Here is a 20,782-nt window from a genome sequence, read left to right as displayed (position 1 = left end):
CTCTTTCCTTACATATTAGGCAGTCAGCCAATGTATAACTGGAAAAATGACACTATTCTTGTTTCATTTCCAAGAGAACTTTAGTTTTACCCAGTCTCCATTTCTACCTGTACCTTGAACTTCAACTTGAGCACTTTTGGTATCAATAGGTGAATGATTTAAGCACATATTGAATAGCTTCTAATATTGAACTGGCTGCTGTGTGATGCCAGTAAACAGGAAACAAAGAAAGAATACCATTTATACAGTGTTAAGTGGGGAGATGTGGACTATCAGTCTAGTAGGATACCAATAAAGAGAGAGACTCTCAAAGTTATAATATCTAAGAAGACATGATGGATAACTCTAAGGTGACTTAAGTAAAGACTAGACAATGAATTTGGAGTGGTGTAGGCAGAGAAAGGAAGGCGCTTCCTCAGTATGGAATGGTATGAAATGAAGCACAGGTACCAGTACATCCATGGTTGTGCTATTATGAAATTGTTGTCCTGGAGCCAAGGACGTGTTTGGAGCACAAGGATGTGAGAGGTCATATATTTCTTTAATAGACAAGGAACATAAAGAGCTTTAAAACAAAAAAGTAATATTTAATTTTGATTCAAAAACAGTGGGAAGGTAGAGCAGGTTCACAAGCCAAAGTGTAATATACATAAAAGCTTTTGATGTTGGCCATGTGTTGAATAAAATTGGCTAAAAATAAAAAAGCTTCTTTAGCAGCTTTTGATGCAATGCATGTTGTGTGAGTGAAAGTCTGTATTTGGGGGCTGGCAGGTGGTGTGGTGGTGAAGACAATGGACTCCCACATGGTGCGACTGTGGTTCAAGTCCCAGACTTGACAGTTTGCTTTCTCAGTTTCCTTCTCTCTCTCTCTATGTCTCACTCTGGTCAAATTTAATAATAATAAAAAATAAAATTAAATAAATAATTCTTAAAACAATAAATAGTCTGTACTTGGTTGTCCTAGAAAAGAGATAGCAAGACTCAAAACCAATGAAGATTAGTGGTAGAATATGACTAAGAGAGAGTTTCAGACAAACTATCAACAGGGTTTAGCAATACAAAAATTATATAGGGAGCTAGGAAAACTCTAGTATTTCTGAATAAAAGGACAAAATAATGGTGAAATTCCTGTGGGAAATTAGGAAGAGGCTCTATGTTTCAGAAGATCATGACTTAAATGTTGAGAATGTTGAATTAGTGGAAAGATATCCACACAAGAATGTCTTTTAGGCACTTGTAGATATTAGAATTGGGATGAATTTGTGGCAAGTTCCTTAATGCAGACCAAACCTGAACTCAAACCCTAACCTCACCCCAATCCTAACCACTGAAAATACCATTTGTAAAAGATGACAAGAAACAACTGGCACAAAGAAACGAAAATTTAAAAGTTCTGAAACATAAATAGAAAGAGATTGATTGCATTAGCCCTTTCATTAAAATGGATTTGGGACTAACTGATAATTTTAGTGAAGCAGGAATCTTTGGTGGCTCACTTATTCAGATTTATATTGAACAATGTTATTTCAAATAGCATTAAGTTTTGTGGATCCAAAATTTCCAGTATTTTATAAACTATAAATTTAAAAAGATCATAGCTTTTCAGTTTCTGGTTCATTGAGCCACTGGATGGATGGATCTGTGTTCTATCAAGATTTATATCAATTCTTCTTTTGTTTACTCCATTCTTTTCCTCTTTTTCTTTCCTTCTTCCCTTTATCCTCTCCTCCTCATTTCCCCGTGTTAATGGAATTGGATAAATTTAAAACAGGCAAGTGGCTGATTTAGTAAAAATCCAATCAAATGTATCCTTTTACCATTCTAAGCCTTCATTGTGTGAGGTTCTCTGGCCTAATTCTGATGAATTGAAGATAAAGTGAGTCTTGAATTTTGTACTACCTATAGCAGTGTCCAACAACATTTATGTCTTCTTCACAACACAGGTGAGAATACATATCAAGCTACTGAGTCTCCACCTCTATCTTGAAATAAATCAAGGACTGGAAAATGTGCTTTTATTACTCCTTGTTTTTTTTTTTTTTCCTTTTCAATAACTAGTCCATATTTTAGGTCATAGTCCAGATCCTATTTATTGATAATTAAGTGTGTTTTATAATATTACCTCATTTTCTTAAAGTGCGACTCAACTCTTTCAAAGCATATAAGTACTTTTTGAAGGATTCCTGTTAACGATGATGCATTTTGGAAGAAATGTGGAAAAGTGACTTGGAAGCCATTATTGAGATAAACTCTCACAGGCATATTCCTATGAAATGATTGGATGAAGCTGATTCCTCTGCTGCTTCTCATGGGAAGGTTGTGAAACCCCTCTGATATAGTAATACAACAGATTCTGGTGAAATGGAGAAACCCAGAAATTATAAGCAACCCAAGGCTGATAACTGCCTGAACTTTCTGTTCTGCCATGAACTAATTGCCCCTCCTCGGAGGCCTTGAGGCAAATTAGACTCCTTGCTTCTGTGCCAGCTCCATATTATGGCGGACACTGAGTGCCTACCCTGACAGAACACTCCCAGCGTGTTGAAACCACTCCTCCCCAATTCACCCATAAAAGATTGTGTCCAACTCTCAGCCGGGGCTGGAGATTCAGAGTGTTAACTCTCCCATTCCCACCAACATAATAAAGAGTTCTCCTATCTCTCTGGGTGCTATTTTCTATTTTTCATCATCTGGTTTTCTGCAACACTGACACCCCCAATGCCTGCAGCTCCCCTCAGCAGCACACTCATCCCACATTCACCAAACACAGTGTCTGTCTGAATTTGAAAACATGAAAACATGAAACTGATACTTTAGGTTATTGATGGTCTCAGCCACCAGGCAAATTCTTCATCCCATTTCATGAACAAAGGAAATGATCTCTCTTTTAGTTACTTGTCGAATAAAGAGAACCTTTTTTTTTTTTTTTTTTAAATGGGGGTAGGGAAGAAGAAAGAGAAACCATGAGGAGACTTTTATTCCATTCCTTGAATTGGGAAGCACACAGTCTGGTGACTCAGTGCTTTTTTTACTGTTCAGTACCTCAGTATATTATTTCTAGAAAACCATATGCAACGATTGCTTCTATTTAAGCATGGTTGGTGTTTTCTGCTGCTTCATATGCTATATTTCTCTTTCTGATTGATGGCAGTGGAATAATTCCAGGGTGAATATGATATAAGGCTAAGAGATCAACATTATTTCCTTGGTGAATTGATTACTTTCCTCTGAATTTATGGTTCCTACCCGCACTGCAAATTAATATGGTTGATGCACTTAGTTATTCTGATTGTGCTGTACATTTAAATGCAGGCAGCTTAGACATTAAATATTGAAAGTTTATAACTCATAATCAGATGGTAGGTCCTGTGGACAAGAAGGTGGTATCTGTATTGTGTCTGATAGAAAATGATTTTGAAATAGTTGTGGATTACTATGTTGGATGCTATATTTTGTAACATGGAATGCATGTCAGGCAGGCATCTATTATTCATTAGATGAACTTGCATTCGATTTCAACATCTTGACTGTGGGTTCATATTGAGAAGAAATTAACACATATGCCCACAGGATGGGATGGCTCTGTGTATGCATATACATGTAGATAATAAACTACATATGCATATATAGAAAATCACCATTCAAGTTAAATGTGGTTTTAAAATGATCCTTATGTATGTATGTTTAAACATGAAGAAAAATTTTGTCTTTTTCAGATGTATAGCTTTCCTATTTTTTTTTTTTTTAAATTTTGCTATGGCGTATGTGTGCTTTTTGGACAAAGCCGAGGAGAGAGAGAGTAAAAAGCACTGCACAGATGGGATGGCCATACCACAATCCTTTCTTCTTCAGGCTCCTCTCAGGTCTTTGGGCACCCATGCACACATTCCTGGCGTGTTTTTCAAACTCCTGGGTCCAGGACTTAAACAGTGCAGTCATTTATGTGGGATCCAGCAGCTTACCTATCATGCCACTGGGTGGCCTTGGAAGGAGAATTTTTGAAGGAGAATTACTGAGAGACAAATAATCAGTTGTAAAGATTGTGATGTTTGGGAATGGGAGGTTGTTGATAGTTTTCAGGTTAACTTAAGCCAAAGGTAGGACTTTAAAACTAAGAAGATTTTTGAAATGACTTACTCTAACTGCCTCAGAAAGCAGGTAAGTTAGCAGAGGCCCCTAGCACCAAGCGACATGTAGTGGGTTAAACCACTGTTCATTGGCAGGACTGACACTCTGACCCAACTCTGCTTTGGCTACCTTGTATTTTCTACATGCTTTAACCACATGCAAATCTGAATCTAAATTCCAATATTTGTGGCTATTTTTCTCATGGTTGTCTTAAAGGTGGTTGCTCAAATTAAGCTAAAATAATCAAGAATTTCCTAGGTTCTGTATTTTTTATCCTGAATTGCAGTCTCCACACAAAAAAGCAAAAAGAAGGTATCATTACTACTATAAAGTATCATCTAAAAAAAAAGTTAATTGTCTTTGCCTTAGGTCTGTGGATGCAAATATGGATAAATGTTGGCTGAAGCATATATTTTTCTTTTAATATTGAGCACCAAGACTGCCAGAGATGAAACCCCACATTAATATTTCCTATTGCACAGTAAAAATCCCTTCTTTTTGCAGTTGCGATCGTAGGGCACAGTCAAGTCAGAATCCAGAAGCTATTCTTTTAAATTACTGAAATCTGAATGCTATCCTGGGGCATCTTGAATACATTTGGGGATTTGTTGAAAACATAATTTACTGTGGGTAATTTTTTTTGTAGGAGTGTGAAGAAATGCCCTTTAACTCTTAAAATAATTGATGTCATCTGGGTAAGTGTAACTGTACCAGAAATGCATGTGCTTATGTTTAGGTAGAACCTGATTCACTGGTAACTTCTTAATACAGCAGCTGCAGGCTGGAATTTATCACTTTCATATGACCTTGCTTGATACCCAAAACACAGAAATGGCTAGATAGTATGCGAGCATTTATTTTTCCCTAAATTGTTGATTAGCTGCTCTTTCAATGATTTGCGTGGTTGTTCTTCAAAGCTGTGAAGCTAGTTGCATAGCACAGAGCAGGTTCTCTGAGCCACGATACACATTTGAGTAAGTAGAAACATCCACTGCTTTGCAGAATTACAAGTGGCGGTTATAAATCGGCCATGTGCTTATCATCTGATGTATTATTTTGTGTTTACCATTCAGGATATTATATTTCTCAGGAATGTACAAGAAAGTGCAAGAGAAACTAGTTTAACACAGTAAATTACTTAATGATCCAAAATTTTTGTTTGTTGCTTATAAATAATCTCATGTCTATTTGCTTTTTTTATTGCTCTTTTTGTTAACTGCAAAAGCTACAGAATACCTTCTTTTTCTTTTTTTTTTTAATTGTTTAAGAGAAATTTTTGCTATAGGATGTGTGCATTCACCAGAGAGACAGAGAGACAGAAAGTGAGAAATCACCCTGCAGGGGGATGGCCACACTATAATCCCTTCTCTATTCTCCTCTCGGGATTTTGGGCATATGCACACACATATCTCTGGTGAGAGTTTTAAGTCTCCGGGTCCAGAACTCAAACTGCATTTGACTATGTGAGAGTCCAGTGATGTAACCATTATGCTATCTGCTGGTCCCTAGAATACTTTATTTTCCAATGAAATACTTTGAATTAAAGTCACATTTTTTATTTTTTACTACAATGTGCCTCTAAATTACAAGATACATTTAAAATATGAAAGACCTTGTGTTTAATCCTTTGTCCCTTTCTATTGTTTAACTTCTTTCTCTGTTTATTGTCTATGCTATACTTAATGCAGAGACACTGAAGTTTGAAACAGTAGGCTGTTAGATCTATAATAGTTGCTCCCCATCAAACATCTAATACTAAATATCAGCAAAGGCTGCTCTGTCCCCTCTGCAATATCCTGAAATGTTGGGTTTTTCAATCCCTTAGTTTTGGCTTCTTCTGGTTTTGACCTTGAGTAGGTTCAGAGAAGCCAAAAAGATGGGGAGAAGGGCTTTTTTGGAAGTCTAGAACTCAGAGCACTTGCTGGCTTTGGGCTCAGAAGGAGTCTTGCTGAGAGCTCTGCTATCTGGGAAGCAGCACCTGTGGTTGGTTAAAACTGCTGCATTTGGCTCTTTATCATTTTTTTTTTTGAGAGGTTTTTGCTACAGGGCGTGTGCGCTCGCTAGAAAGACAGAGAGACAGAGACAGAAAGCGAGAAATCACCCCCTACGGGGGATGGCCATGTCGCAATCCCTTCTCCTCCATTCTCCCGGTATCTTGGGCACGCACGCAAACACACCCTGCATGAGTTTTAAGCCGTCGGGTCCAGGACACGAACTGCAGGTGACTACATAGGAGTCCAGCGACATAGCCATTATGTTAACTGCTGGTCCCTATCATGTTTGTTCTTGTCTTCTCACCCCACTGGCCAGTGATGAGCACATGCTGTGTAAACACAGGAGAGGCATCCTCAGAGAGTGTACATTTCTGCTTCTCCAAGCTCTCCATCACTCAAGTTCAAGGCCTCAATCAGATTGGAGCTTTCCCTATAACTGGTTACAGTCTGGAGCAAAATGCTACATATTATCTGATACTCCTCTCCCAAGGGAAAAAGAGAAACTTTAATAGTCATAAACATGAGCACAGGATTTAAAAGGATATAGAGTACTTCGCATACTAACACTCCTTGCTGTAGGCATTATGATAAAATAAAGGCTAACCTAAGTGATTTAACCCCCAAATTCCAAAGCATTTGACAGTAGATTTAGACTTTGAATCCACGTAGATCTTCTGACCCAAATTTCTGACCCTGTTTCAGACATTACATTCTTTCCTTTGTGAACTGGAAGTCATGTGTGTCATGAAGTTCTTAGGCATTGCTACTTTTATTGAATTAAGGGTCTTAGTTTTTGTATGCTACACAAAGGTTGTATTTCAAGGATGGGTATTTCAATAAGCTTCATTTATTTCTTTGTAGTTCTGCATTTTATTTCTTTTGAATTTCTGTGTTTGGGATGTTAAAATGTTAACATCTTGTACCGCATGAACTGTGCCAGGTTTTATAGGTCATTTCAACTTTGGTTATAGTTAATCTTACTGTTGCTATGCAAAAGTCTATAATAAGATCCCATCTGCTTTTATATTTGCTCAAGAAAAATACATTATTGGTATCATTTTGTCAAAGTAGAATTCAAATGAAATATCCTGATAAAAACAATTACTCTTGTTTTTCTTTTTCTTTCTTTCTTTTTTTTTTTTTAATTGCCACAGGTTGTGTGCACTCACTGGAGAGAGATGGGGTGGGGGGAATCACCGTGGAGGGGGACATTCGACAATCCCTTCTCCTCTTTTTCTCCCTCCTGTTAGGATTTTGAGCAGGCCCACACAATACACTCGATAGGGTTCTCAGGCCGCCAGGTCCAGGATTCAAACTGTGGGATTCAGCTGCTTTAAACACCACACCACTGGCTGGCCAGAAAACTATTACTTTTAGAGCTTTAAAAATATCGTATGAATACCTAATTTGATATATTTTCTAGCATATGCACCCTTTGTGAGTATAAATATGCCATCTTTAACAGATACTGCTATCAATGATATAAAGACATTGTTTTCACTGAAGATGGGACTTATCATTGGCTGGCAGAGGAACGAAAAGAAAGGCACGGTCCAGTTTCTTCCTAGAGGAGCACGTGAACTTCTCTATCATGCCTGTGTTTTAAGAGACAGAGTTAAATATAGGCAGGACAAACAGAACTTCTTATTAAAAGCAACATTGTTTTTAACTCCTTTTTGTCCCTTTCCTTTTTTTTTTTTTTAATAATAGATTTTGAAGAAATTATTTGTCTATCCCTAGAAAAGTACTTTTTGACAGATGCATGATATTTCTGATGACTCTGGGGTAACTGAAATTTTAAAGTCATTTTATATTGCTAATATGACCTCAATTAAGAAATGAGAAAGACAGTCCCATGTAGTGATTAACATTTTGGAGCTGAATTACTATCAAATCTTCTCTCCTTCCTTAGCTGGGGTCCTGTTACAGACTGGTGGCTGCCAATGAAAGACAACACATGTTTCTCTATCAAGCTATTTGTTTTTTCAAAAGATTAAAACATGACCTCACATGCAGTTATAAGGTAGGCACATGTTAAAAAGTTAGGTCTGTTGTTAGTGAGGAACTAAGAAGGGTGATACAGCTGGTTTAAGAACACGTGAGGAATATAGATGTGGCTGCCCAGGGAAAGAAAGCAGCATTGCGGTTTCCTGCGTTTCTAAGTAAGGGCTGTCCTAGCATCCCCTTTTAGGGTATGTTGTCTCCTACACAGAACTCTCGAAGTTAATTTTAAATTCCAGGGGGAGAGCCCTCCTCAGTACCGATAGAAAGCACAATAATGACTCATCCCCCCATGGTAAAATGATTAGTGTTCAGTGTGACACAGGAAGGACAGGCAGCCATGTTTCCCCGTTTTCTAAATGTTGCTCTTTTCAGTTTCTGATGCTGAAGGCTGAGGAGAGAGGAGAGCGATAGGGAAGGCTTTTCTTGCTGAGTACTGGAAGCTGGTGTTGCTTCCAGATTGGCAGCTGCACAGAGTTGACTTGGTTTTTTTCTTTTTTTTTTTGAGAGGTTTTTGCTATAGGGCACATGCATTCGCCAAAAAGACAGAGACAGAGAGATAGAAAGTGAGAAATCACCCCCAAGGGGGATGGCCACACCGCAATCCCTTCTCCTCCATTCTCCTCTTGGGATCTTGGGCATGCACGCACACGTGCCTGGTGTGAGTTTAAGCCACCGGGTCCGGGATGCAAACCACCGCAGTCGACTACATGGGAGTCCAGCGACATCGTCATTATGCTAACAGCTGGTCCCCAGGGTTGACTTGTTTTAAAAGATTCTGTTGTGGGTCTTACTGAGCCCCACTCCAGTCGCCCCACCCCATACACCTATACATATATGGATATGGTTGGATTTCCTCTAAGGCGAGTGCTGCTTTTTCCTCATGTTTCCTGCTGGCCCCCAAGGTCCTAGTGCTTCGGAGATCACTTCTGCTTGGATTGTCACTGCTGTAGCCCCAGCGCTTTCTCAGATGGTTGTCTCTTCGAGCACTCCTCTTCTGCAGTTTTAAATGGCTCCAGGTTGGTTCTTTTGTAGGGTACACATCTCTATTTTTTTAGAGAAATATATATATATTTTAAATTCCAGTGATTGTTTTAAGAATTATTTTATTTGTTGGGACCAGCAGTTAGCGTAATGGCTATGTCGCTGGACTCCCACGTAGTCGACTGTGGTTCGAGTCCCGGACCCGGTGGCTTAAACTCACGCCGGGCGCGTGTGCGTGCGTGCCCAAGATCCTGAGAGGAGAATGGAGGAGAAGGGATTGCGGCATGGCCATCCCCCCTGGGGGGTGATTTCCTGCTTTCTATCTCTCTGTCTCTCTCTGTCTGTCTGGCGAGCGCACGCGCCCTATAGCAAAAACCTCTCCAAAAAAAAAAAAAAAGAATTATTTTATTTGTTTATTATTATTTTTTCACATGACTTTTGCCAGAGAAAGAGAGAGAGGGGGAAAGTGAGAAAACAAGCCCCCGGGTCTGGGACTCAAATGGTGGTTGGCCGTGTGGAAATTTCAGCACCCTAACCACCATGCCACCTGCTGACCCTTAGAAATATTTGTTGTAGGGCACATGTGCTTACCAGAGAGACAAAGAGAGAGAAAACAAGAAATCACGCCCGTGGGGATGACCACACTGCAGTCCCTTCTCTTCAGTTCTCCTCTCAGCATCTTGGGCGCCTATACATACATGCCCAGCATGAGTTTTAAGCTGCCGAGTCCAGAAGTTGAACTGCAGTCGACTACACGAAAGTCCAGCAACAGAACTTTGTGCTATCTGCTGGTCCTTCCATCTCTATTTCGTAGGACCCGTATCTGGTCAACAGGAAACCCTGTGTACTCATTACCTACCCAAACTCTAAGAAGACAGCCCGGTTCCAATAAAAAAGCAACTCATTCTTCCCACCACCAAAGCATCGCCCAGTCCATCTCTCCTGCTCACTATGGCTCCTGGATGCAAGGCAGATACTAGTCCTTGAGTCCCTTTACTGTAGGGTGCGGTCCTTTGAGTCTCCTCCCTTTCAATTTGAATTGTAGAGAGAATATCTGTTATCACTCCATTTAGGAGTAGATAGCGTCTATAACATTCCTTTCCCCCACAGAGCATTCTTACACATCTTCTTTTACATTCTCAATGTAGATATACTACTACAAACTTATAAACTTATCTTTTACTAGGCAAATTCCTTTGAAAATTTGTTGATGCTACATCTTCTATTGGTTGGATATGAATTTGTCCTATTATCTTGGATGAAATTTCCACTTTAATAGCCTGTGATACTGGTTTTAGGCAATGAAGAGTCACTGGAAAATACTACCTTGCAGATGTGCTGAAGTCCATTTTTTTCAAGAATTGTTTTACCTTCTTCTTTCTAGAGAACTATCTGTAAGACAAAAAACATGATGGTGACTGTCTTGGACCCTGGGTATGGAGGAAAATGGGGGATGGATGGGAAGAGTGCAGGAATGGGGAGAAGGCCTTGGGAGGCAGGTAGTTACAGAATGTCTTTCTCCATTTCCTGATCTAAAAAGACATACGAAATTAACATGTATGCCAGCCCCGTGCCCTTTCTGACCACCGACCTGTGTGTCTTTTCTAACTCAGGCTTTCTCAGTGTTTTGTCTTGGTTTTACAGAATACAGTATTCAGAGGGGAGAATTTACTGTGCTACGTTATAACAGCCTGTAGATTTCTCTTTTCCCTGATGATAATTTTCCTGAAGGGCTGGACTGATAATGCTCATTATTGTTTCCCAGCTCCTAGCAGCTTGCCTGACGCATCGTATGTAATCACTTAGTATCTGCCGAATGAACGATTGAGACAAAGGGAGGCATACCGCATGTCATCTTCCCTCGAGCCCCTGTTTACTAGAAAGTGTCTGTCTCCCTGTTTCTCCTTTTCAGAAGAATTGGGCCAGGGAAGATACTGGGAACGTTATCCACATTTAGCATGGTTCGTAGCTGCCTTTCTTCTATGAATGTGAGTCCTCATTCCTCTGTGCCCTGTGAATGTGTGTGGGAGGGAACTATAAAATTATTTGTAAAAAGATTGACAAATAATTGCATTGCATGAATGCATATACTTTTATAAATAGTCTTTCTTAGGTTGGAAGGCTTTCTCAAGCCTATAATATCATCTTTCATTCTGTGTCATATTTATGTTTGGAACTCATTTATTCTGTTGACTGAAATGACATCTACTTTTACCACCTAGGCTTCAGTGGTTTGTTTTTATCTTTGGGAGGATTATCCTGATTTTCAGTCTTCTCCTTAGTATCCCAACAAGTCTTTAAAAGTACCCCCTTTATTTTATTTTGTTTTTATTTTTATTTTATTTATTATTTTAGGAGAGGTTTTTGCTGTAGGGTGCATGTGCTCACCAGAAAGACAGAGACAGAGAATAGAAAGTGAAAAATCATCTCCTGGGGGGATGGCCACACCGCAATCCTTTCTCCTCCATTGTCCTCTTAGGACTTGGGCACGCACGCACACGCACCGAGTGTGAGTTTAAGACTGGAACCACGGTTGAGTACATGGGAGTCCAGTGACATAGCCATTACGCTATCTGCTAGTACCCCTACTTTATTTTATTTTATTTTATTTTATATTCTATTTTATTTTATTCCTTTTCTGTATTAAATGCAGAAGAACACAGCAACCCCTATTTAAGTGTAGAAAATATTATCCCTTATGGCTATTTCCTGCTCTTCTAGAGATTAGAGTTTACTGTAGTATAGCAGTCCAATAGGATTTTCCTGGAAATGGATTTTCATGTAAAAGTATTTACTTATGATATTATGTATAGCAAAAGGAAGGATCAAAATATTATAAAGAGAGAAGTTACATTATTATTTTTAATAGGATTGGTGCAATAAATGGTCCTTAAAGAGCATACATCTGTTCCACTCAATGCTTTCTTTCAGAATTTACCATGAAATGTGTTTTACTGATAAGAGCCAACATTCTGATTCATTATTTCTCTAAAAGCCGGGTTAAGAGAGTTAAAATATGAGGCACTGCTACATGGTATTACGGCACTTCAGTAAAGTCAGAGTTTCCATTGTGAATTGAAGGAAACTAAACTGATGTCCCACAGATCTATGCTTTTAGTGTCCCTACCTCTTACTTGGGTTATTAAATACTCCACTATAAATAAAGATATCTTATATAAATTCTCATTTAAATGGCATAGCTGCCTATTTTCTATAGAATCAACAGATAAATTTAAAATTTCTCTAACAAAATATAATGGAAAAACTAAAGTGCATGACAAAGTCATTAACCTCTCCCCCCAAAAGTGATACTTTTTTCTGCTAGACAGGAGGAAATTTGAGTTAAATGGAGAGTTACTGAGAACATGTCATGGAACCAGCAATGGAGTAATGGTTATGTTGCTGGACTCCAATGTATTTGACTGTGGTTCGAATCCCAGATGGCTGGCTTAAAACTCATGCTGGGCACGTGTGTGTGCATGTCCAAAATCCCAAGTGGAGACTGGAGGAGAGGGGATTAGTGATTTCTCGCTTTCTGGCTCTCTGGTAAGTGGCTGTGCCCTATAGCAAAAATCTCATTAAAAAAGAAAGAAAAGAACTTGTCTCTCCCTGACTCTAACACGCATTTACCAAGAAAGGTTGGCTATGTTTTTGCTCTGGACTAGAATGAAATGCTTGGTTTCAAATGGAAGGTCCTTTTCCATAGTGAATCTGACTGTGCCTGTCTGAGAGATAAAAGGAACAGCTGGATTCCAGCAGTCCTACCTGTGCCCATGAGAACCCGAGGGCAATGCCAGCAGGCCCGAGAGGGCTACACAGCCCTCATCTTGCCCCCTGCTTCCTTTTCTCATCTGCTCATGCTCCTGAGGAGACCGGTTTATCCTTAAACACAGCTGAGGATAGTTTCTCTTCCTGGGCGTGCTCTCGGACTAGCTGGGTGAGACAGTCCTGGAGAACCAGAGTGCAAAGTGGGGAGACTTCTAACTCATGCTGTTGACTCCTACAGCTCTTTTTGGACCCCATGCCTTTGGAAGAAAACTGATATTTTAATTGGTTTTAAAGACCTGGTCATAAGTATCATCTGACAAGTTCTGAAATAGAGCCCAGTGAGCCACAAAGAATATTTTAATACCATATCTAAAGACTTGCGTCAGTGCGACTTGTGGTTCTCCAAGCTGGGGTCCTACTGCAGTTGTCTCCCTTTCCTTCATAGTGTGCAGAAGTTGGCAACCAACCCTCACTGGCTTCAGAGAAATTCCCTCTTTTTTTTTTTTTTTTTAAGAGATTTTTGCTGTAGAGTACGTGCACGAGCTGAAGAGACAGAGAGACAGAAAGTGAGACATCACCCCCGATTCTCCAGGGGAGATGGCCACACCACAATCCTTTCTCCTCCAGTCTCTTCTCAGAATTTTGGGCATGCAGGCACAAGTGCTTTGCTTGAGTATCATGCCGCCAGGTCTGGGCCTCAAACCACAGTCAACCATATGGGAGTTTAGCAATGTAACCATTATGCCTTTTGCTAGTCCCTGAGACACTCGCTCTTACCAACACAAAAGACGTTAAAGAAACCATACTCTACAATATTGTATTTGGAGATTGTTCTCAGGTTTTCGTGTGCATAAAATCAACAACATAAATTTTCAGATGAATAGCCCTAAATTTGAAAGCAAGAACAAGAGAAAACAAAGTGATATTTACAAGGACAAAAAGAGAAAGCATTCAAATCCAGATTTCATTGTATTGTGGTTGATTTTATATATTTGTGAAAAAGGTTTATAAACACAGTTCCAGTCTATTTTCTCTGTAGTCATCTTGATAATTATTTTTGTTTGTATGTGTATAAAGTAGGTTTCAAGAGTGAATCCTTCAACTCACAGCTTAACGACAATAAAAGATAAGAGTTTTACTTATAGTTCTGTGAGCTGCGACTCTTATGTATGATGGAATTATTAAAAAATATGAGACAGTAGGACTAATAAAATAAATAGAAAGATAGTAGAACAAATAAAATAGAATTCATCATACCTGAAAGAGATCACAGGTCAACCATAAATAGATCCCAGAAAAATAAATCAAAAAAGATGGTAGAGACTGGATTTTTCTCTTATTTATTTTTATTCATGATAGAAAGTACATGTGTACAAGAGAGAGAGAGAGACAGGGAGATAGAGAGGCATCCTCAACAGGATCTCATCATTCCACTATCTCCTTTCCCTGGCCTTCAGCAACTCTGGGTCTTGGCCATGCGTGTATGTATCCAGAGTGTTTTCACGCCTAACTTGGGATCTGAATTCACTGTAGGCCATGGGACTGCCAGCACTACAGTGTGGTTTGTTCCTGACTATGCCATAGGCTGGGACAGAGACTGTTGATAGAAGCAGATCATCAATGTGAATCAAGGATGACGCTATCAAGGATAACCTTTTGACCCTTATTAGAAAATGGTTCAGTGATGGTTTGTTTAGATCTGATCTTGTTTTAGTTTCTCCCATTGTTTTTCTATTTGGCCAGTTCCAGTAGTCACTTGAGTAGTGGTGCTGGAGAGGAAAATTTGACTGTTTATGTTTCAAAGGTGTCTAATAAATGAGATTTTTGACACAGAAGCCTCTAAATTTCTCATATATGTTGCAATATCCTGAGCATGTAATATATTTCATTTAATTGCAAACACAGTCATTCCCAAATTCAGGTCCTTTCTATACAATATTAACATGGCAAAGGAAGCAGCTTCTTTCTATTTGATGTTCTGACCTGGTTCCTAACCCCAGACTTTAAAAAATGTATATATTCTACTATTAATAGAAATACACAATTCAAAATCACACTGTTCTTATGAAATTTCTCCACAATTTTAAATGTCAAGAAGTCAAGATTATTTTTGTCCATTTCCATCCTCATATTTCTAAAGCTGTACTTTTGTGATTCTAGTGTCTAAAAAATATACACGTGTATGTCTTTACCTGATTGACCTCTGATTTAAAAGAACCATAGCCTATGTTAGGAACTCAAACTTCTTTTGAACTTGCATGTCTATATGCTAGACATAGGTGATTCTATTAAGGATCATTTCCTTACTCATCACTGCTTTTTTGATGGAAAAGTTTTTACAAACATATGTAATAAGAAAAGTAATCAGCAGCATTTTTAAATCACCAAATTACAAGTTGTTAATTTAGGGAGATGTGAAAAATAAGTTCAGTCTGTCATCTCACTTGACTCTTGAGTAGTAGGTCTAAAACATTTAGAAGAAAAATGAATGTACATCATAACTCATATCAGTATATATTATACATTGTATACATATATACACACACGTGTGTGTGTGTGTGTGTGTGTGTGTGTGTGTGTGTACATTATATAAAATATACATACTGGAAACATTTCTGTACAGTTTTAATAAGTTAAACTTCTGGCTTTATTCGTGCATTTCAAGTAGAATATAACTTAGTTTCAATTTTACATAATCGAATTTTATTCCTAATAAACCTATTATAAAGGACATATTAGATGAAGTCTTACAATGAGATAATTTGCACTCTGAAGTCCAAAGTGTGGGGCAGGGAAGACTTCCATGAAGTTAGTAGATAATAACTAACTCTATTTTGGGGTCATACTTTTAAATGTTTTAATATTTAAGAAAGAAAAAGATTGAGAATATTTTAAAGTCTCATAAAGGTTTTGCTATAGCGTATATATACTTTCTAGTAGCAACTTCATAAATTATTTTTGATTAATTTGTTTCAAGGAAATGTATATGATTAACAAACAACCTTCATTCAAAGATGTGCTTCATCTTCTACTTCACTCAAAATAATTTTTCCCTTTTTGATTTAAGTTCTCGGTTTTGTATTGTCATCTCACTTAACTTTGTGTTGCCTCTTAAAATGCTTCATGATCATATAATTGGTACTAAGGAGGAGCTAAATGCACCTAAGCTGAATGGTTGCTGCTCACTCAACTACATAATTATTGTCAGAAAGTCTAAAAATGCAGAATGTCTGTCAACTTTAAAAGAAATCCAGAGGGGGCGAGGTGTGGGGAAGATGGAAATCACAGCTGGAGGTAATGATTACTCTGAGTTTCTTGCTACTGCAAACATAGCATTTGGAAATTCATGAACATTCCTTTTAAATGTTCAAAAGTCTCTGCAAAATAAACCATGCATTAACTAAAACACTGATGGCTGCACTGCCTACACACTAAGCCACCCATAATGTTTGAGAAGGTTATTTCTATGCAACTTCAAAACAAAAAAGAACCAGGAATCTTTTCCTTCAGAAATTGCCTTGGTTGACAAATAAGTCTGAAGTAGATAAAACAGATAATTCTGCTTCTTTGGCATCGAATATATAGTGCCATGCCCCATAATATTCTTGGTGTATTTATTATTTTTTTAAACGTAAGCAAAGCATAGAACCAAAACGATTTTTAAAATGTTGCCATCCATTGCTGAATAGTGCACAGTAGATCAGTTTTACTTTCTGGAATTCCTCATGAGAAAATTAAGCACCTCAGACTCATTCTCTAAAAATCCATTGGATTAATAAGCTCCTCTTTAGAGGAGAGTGATTAACTCTCTGACTTAGCTGGTAGGAAGGGGTCCCCACGAACTGCTTCCACTTCAGTGCTGGATGCTGCACTGTCTTCCTGGAACACAGGGAGGCATGCTTTTCAAATGGCTGTAAGTGAGGGATGAAGACGAATAAACCACTGTTTTCTTTAGTCTCCTGATTCCTGACAAGACAGTAAATATTTTATAAATGAATCAATGAATGAATGCATTGATATCCTTTATTTTTTATTTTTTTATTATCATAATCTTGTTAATATTACATTGAATCATATATAACTTTACAATGTATTGCATTTCTTTTTCCAGAAGCAATACCATTCCTATCAGTCAATACAAAGGCATTAAAATCATCATCCTCATCCAATAGCTTTTCATTTTTTTTCCAGATTACTATTATTTTTATTCCAATTATTTTTTAAACATTCAATCACTATTTATTTCCTTTTAAATGTTCAAAAGTCTCTGCAAAATAAACCATGCATTAACTAAAACACTGATGGCTGCACTGCCTACACACTAAGCCACCCATAATGTTTGAGAAGGTTATTTCTATGCAACTTCAAAACAAAAAAGAACCAGGAATCTTTTCCTTCAGAAATTGCCTTGGTTGACAAATAAGTCTGAAGTAGATAAAACAGATAATTCTGCTTCTTTGGCATCGAATATATAGTGCCATGCCCCATAATATTCTTGGTGTATTTATTATTTTTTTAAACGTAAGCAAAGCATAGAACCAAAACGATTTTTAAAATGTTGCCATCCATTGCTGAATAGTGCACAGTAGATCAGTTTTACTTTCTGGAATTCCTCATGAGAAAATTAAGCACCTCAGACTCATTCTCTAAAAATCCATTGGATTAATAAGCTCCTCTTTAGAGGAGAGTGATTAACTCTCTGACTTAGCTGGTAGGAAGGGGTCCCCACGAACTGCTTCCACTTCAGTGCTGGATGCTGCACTGTCTTCCTGGAACACAGGGAGGCATGCTTTTCAAATGGCTGTAAGTGAGGGATGAAGACGAATAAACCACTGTTTTCTTTAGTCTCCTGATTCCTGACAAGACAGTAAATATTTTATAAATGAATCAATGAATGAATGCATTGATATCCTTTATTTTTTATTTTTTTATTATCATAATCTTGTTAATATTACATTGAATCATATATAACTTTACAATGTATTGCATTTCTTTTTCCAGAAGCAATACCATTCCTATCAGTCAATACAAAGGCATTAAAATCATCATCCTCATCCAATAGCTTTTCATTTTTTTTCCAGATTACTATTATTTTTATTCCAATTATTTTTTAAACATTCAATCACTATTTATCATTTTGCTTGTAAAAAGATTTTACCCAACAATATCCTTTATTTTTGAAAATACCAAAGTGCAGTACTACTGGGCTTCACTGAAGAAGTGCTGTGAATTTTTGGTCTGTCCTTTGTTCACATAGCAACTCCTTCCATGCACGGTCCTAAGGCTTTTCTGCCTGAAAAATGGGAATCCATTCTAAAACCCTCTACTCCACTAGACATAAATACCCTGGCAGGCCTGGGAACATATTTTTATTTTGTGCCCTGGAGTGAAGGACTGAGTTAATGGCTGCATGTGATTGCTCTTCTTCTTAGGCTATTGATGACTGTTCCCCCAAGACAACCATTTTGTAACACTGATTAGCTATCTAGTACATCTTCGTTTTTGGTTGTTTGCTCTTCTGATAAAGTGTAAAAAAATGTAGGGGTGGGTAGATGGAATCATTTCTATTGAGAGTGTCTTTATCAAGGCACTACTATCCCTGGAAGAGTAGAGGTCATTATTCACATTTTGTAAGAAGAACAAATCGAATTACAAACAGAGTAGCTTGTATAGACTTGTAAATTGATGACTGGCAGAGCCAGCCAGGATTGGAGTCTAATTCTAACCAGTGTCCTTTCCATAATATGGTGCTTCTCTAAAATCTGGAAGGAATGAGAAAAACAGGAGTCATTCAGAGCAAAAGGGTAGTCATTGCTCAAAGTCTATGTGGGAAGCATGAGGAGTTTGGGGTGGCAGCTTTCAAATAATGGGGACAGACAAGGGTAGGGATAGTGCTGGCCAGAGAAGATCTTGCAGTTATGACTTTTGTTCTGATGTCAAACCATTTTCCATTGAAATTATTTACAAAGGCCTTTGGAATGTTGTGGTTTTCTGATGGCAAGGCAAAAACTCAGTTATAAAATATCACCTATTTCATGGAGTTGTGATGACCAAATGCAACATGTTTGAGAGAATAATACAAAACGATAAGGAACCATTCAAATATTGCTCAGATGTTTTTGGACTAGTTTGGAAGATTACAAAGAAAAGTCTATTTGGGTTTAGTCTCCGATCAGAATATGTGTAAGATTTGGAAACCATTGGCAATTGTTTTACTCAAAGATTCTTTTAAGGAGATTATTCCCTTGGCATGGAAATACATGTTATAGGTTGCATGGTCATACATGTTTGGGAAACCTGTGATTAAACACAGTTTACAGAGAACCCTCAATGTACTGATGTATGCTGAGAAGCTCCAAGGACTAGGAAGCATTGTTTTAGCAGACCTGGGACCTTCTATACTTAAAGAGTCACTAAAGAGAGAGGTGCTTTCCAAATTCAACAGAACTTCCTGTCACATATTCAAAACTCTAAAAACTCAACTAACCAAGAGGCTGTTATCCCCTAGAGGACACCATGTCCCCTTTACTGATCAGTACATCTTACCGATCAATACTGTACAAACAGTGTGACCTCTTTCACATGTGCATTGGCAGAACTGTTTCTGAAGAGCTTCTGCAGCTTGCTGACTTGTGTAATCATAAGTCCACATTCACCTCTGCTGCTGAGAGTTGAGTCCTCTCCTCCTACTAACTCTCAGGCAGAGGTTAGAGATTGTATTCACATATTCAAGAAATCCTGATTCCTATAGGTTAAGGAACTGAAGTGTAGAGTCTCCAATTTTTGGTTAAAAAACACTACCTTTAGTCCTCTGTAATACAGGTCTTACAAATGGCAACATCTTTTAAAAAAATTACGCCTATGGTTTTCTACACCAGGATTAGCAAGCATCCACAGAACCTACCTAGAGAAATGCCATTTGATTCCAATGGTACTGCTTTTCAGATGTGAAAAACAAGACTTAGCATATCAAAGTCATTTGCTCAAAAGGAAGCAAAGCCAACATCTCTGCTGAGTAGTTACCACTTTTGAGGGACTGCTCTCAATTTGCTTACACTTTGACAAAACAAAATTAATATCCTCATGACTTGAAAAAGAAAGTGAGCCTAGTGGACAAAGGATAAAACCATTAACTTTGACAGACTGCAAATATCCAAACTAAAATTTGCCCAGATATGAATTTTTGAGTCTTTCTGGCTTATCACTGGAAGATTCTGGCAAAAATAATTTTTTAATCAGCTACTCCCAAATTTTTCCACCATGAGATTGCATGTGATAAGAATGAATTTCATTATATATGGAACAGACTTGAGAAGAAATGTGAAGAGTACATCATCATGGTTTCTGAATGAATGTGTTAGTGCTGGTGACACAGGTCCCCTGTAAGTCTCTGAGGAAAGGTTCCCCTTTTCTAAGGTTTTTTAAATATATATATACATATATATATATGACACATGTACTTGCCAGAGAGAGAGAGACAAAGAGGCAAAGTGAGAAATCACTGTGTCGGGGACCAGCAGTTGCATAATGGCTATGTCACTGGACTCCCATGTAGTCGACCGCAGTTCAAATCCTGGACCCAGTGGCTTAAACTCACATTGGACGTGTGTGCGTGCGTGCCCAAGATCCCAAGAGGAGAATGGAGGAGAAGGGATTGCGGTGTGACCATCCCCCCTGGCGGGTGATTTTTCACCTTCTGTCTCTCTCTGTCTCTCTGGCAAGTGCATGTGCTCTATAGCAAAAGCCGCTCCAAAAAAAGAAAAAAAAAAAAAAAAAAGAAATCACTCTGTTGGAGGTATAGCCACACCACAATCCTTCTCTTCCACTCTCCTCTTGGTATTTTGGGCACTCATGTATATATGCCTAGAGTGATTTTCAATCGACCAGGTCTGGTACTCAAACCAGTG

Source organism: Tupaia chinensis, unplaced genomic scaffold (assembly GCF_000334495.1).
Source record: "Tupaia chinensis unplaced genomic scaffold, TupChi_1.0 Scaffold139833_1, whole genome shotgun sequence".
NCBI classification, from domain to species: Eukaryota; Metazoa; Chordata; class Mammalia; order Scandentia; family Tupaiidae; genus Tupaia; species Tupaia belangeri.
The sequence above is the reverse complement of the archived record's forward strand: the minus strand, read 5'-3'. Positions refer to the sequence as shown.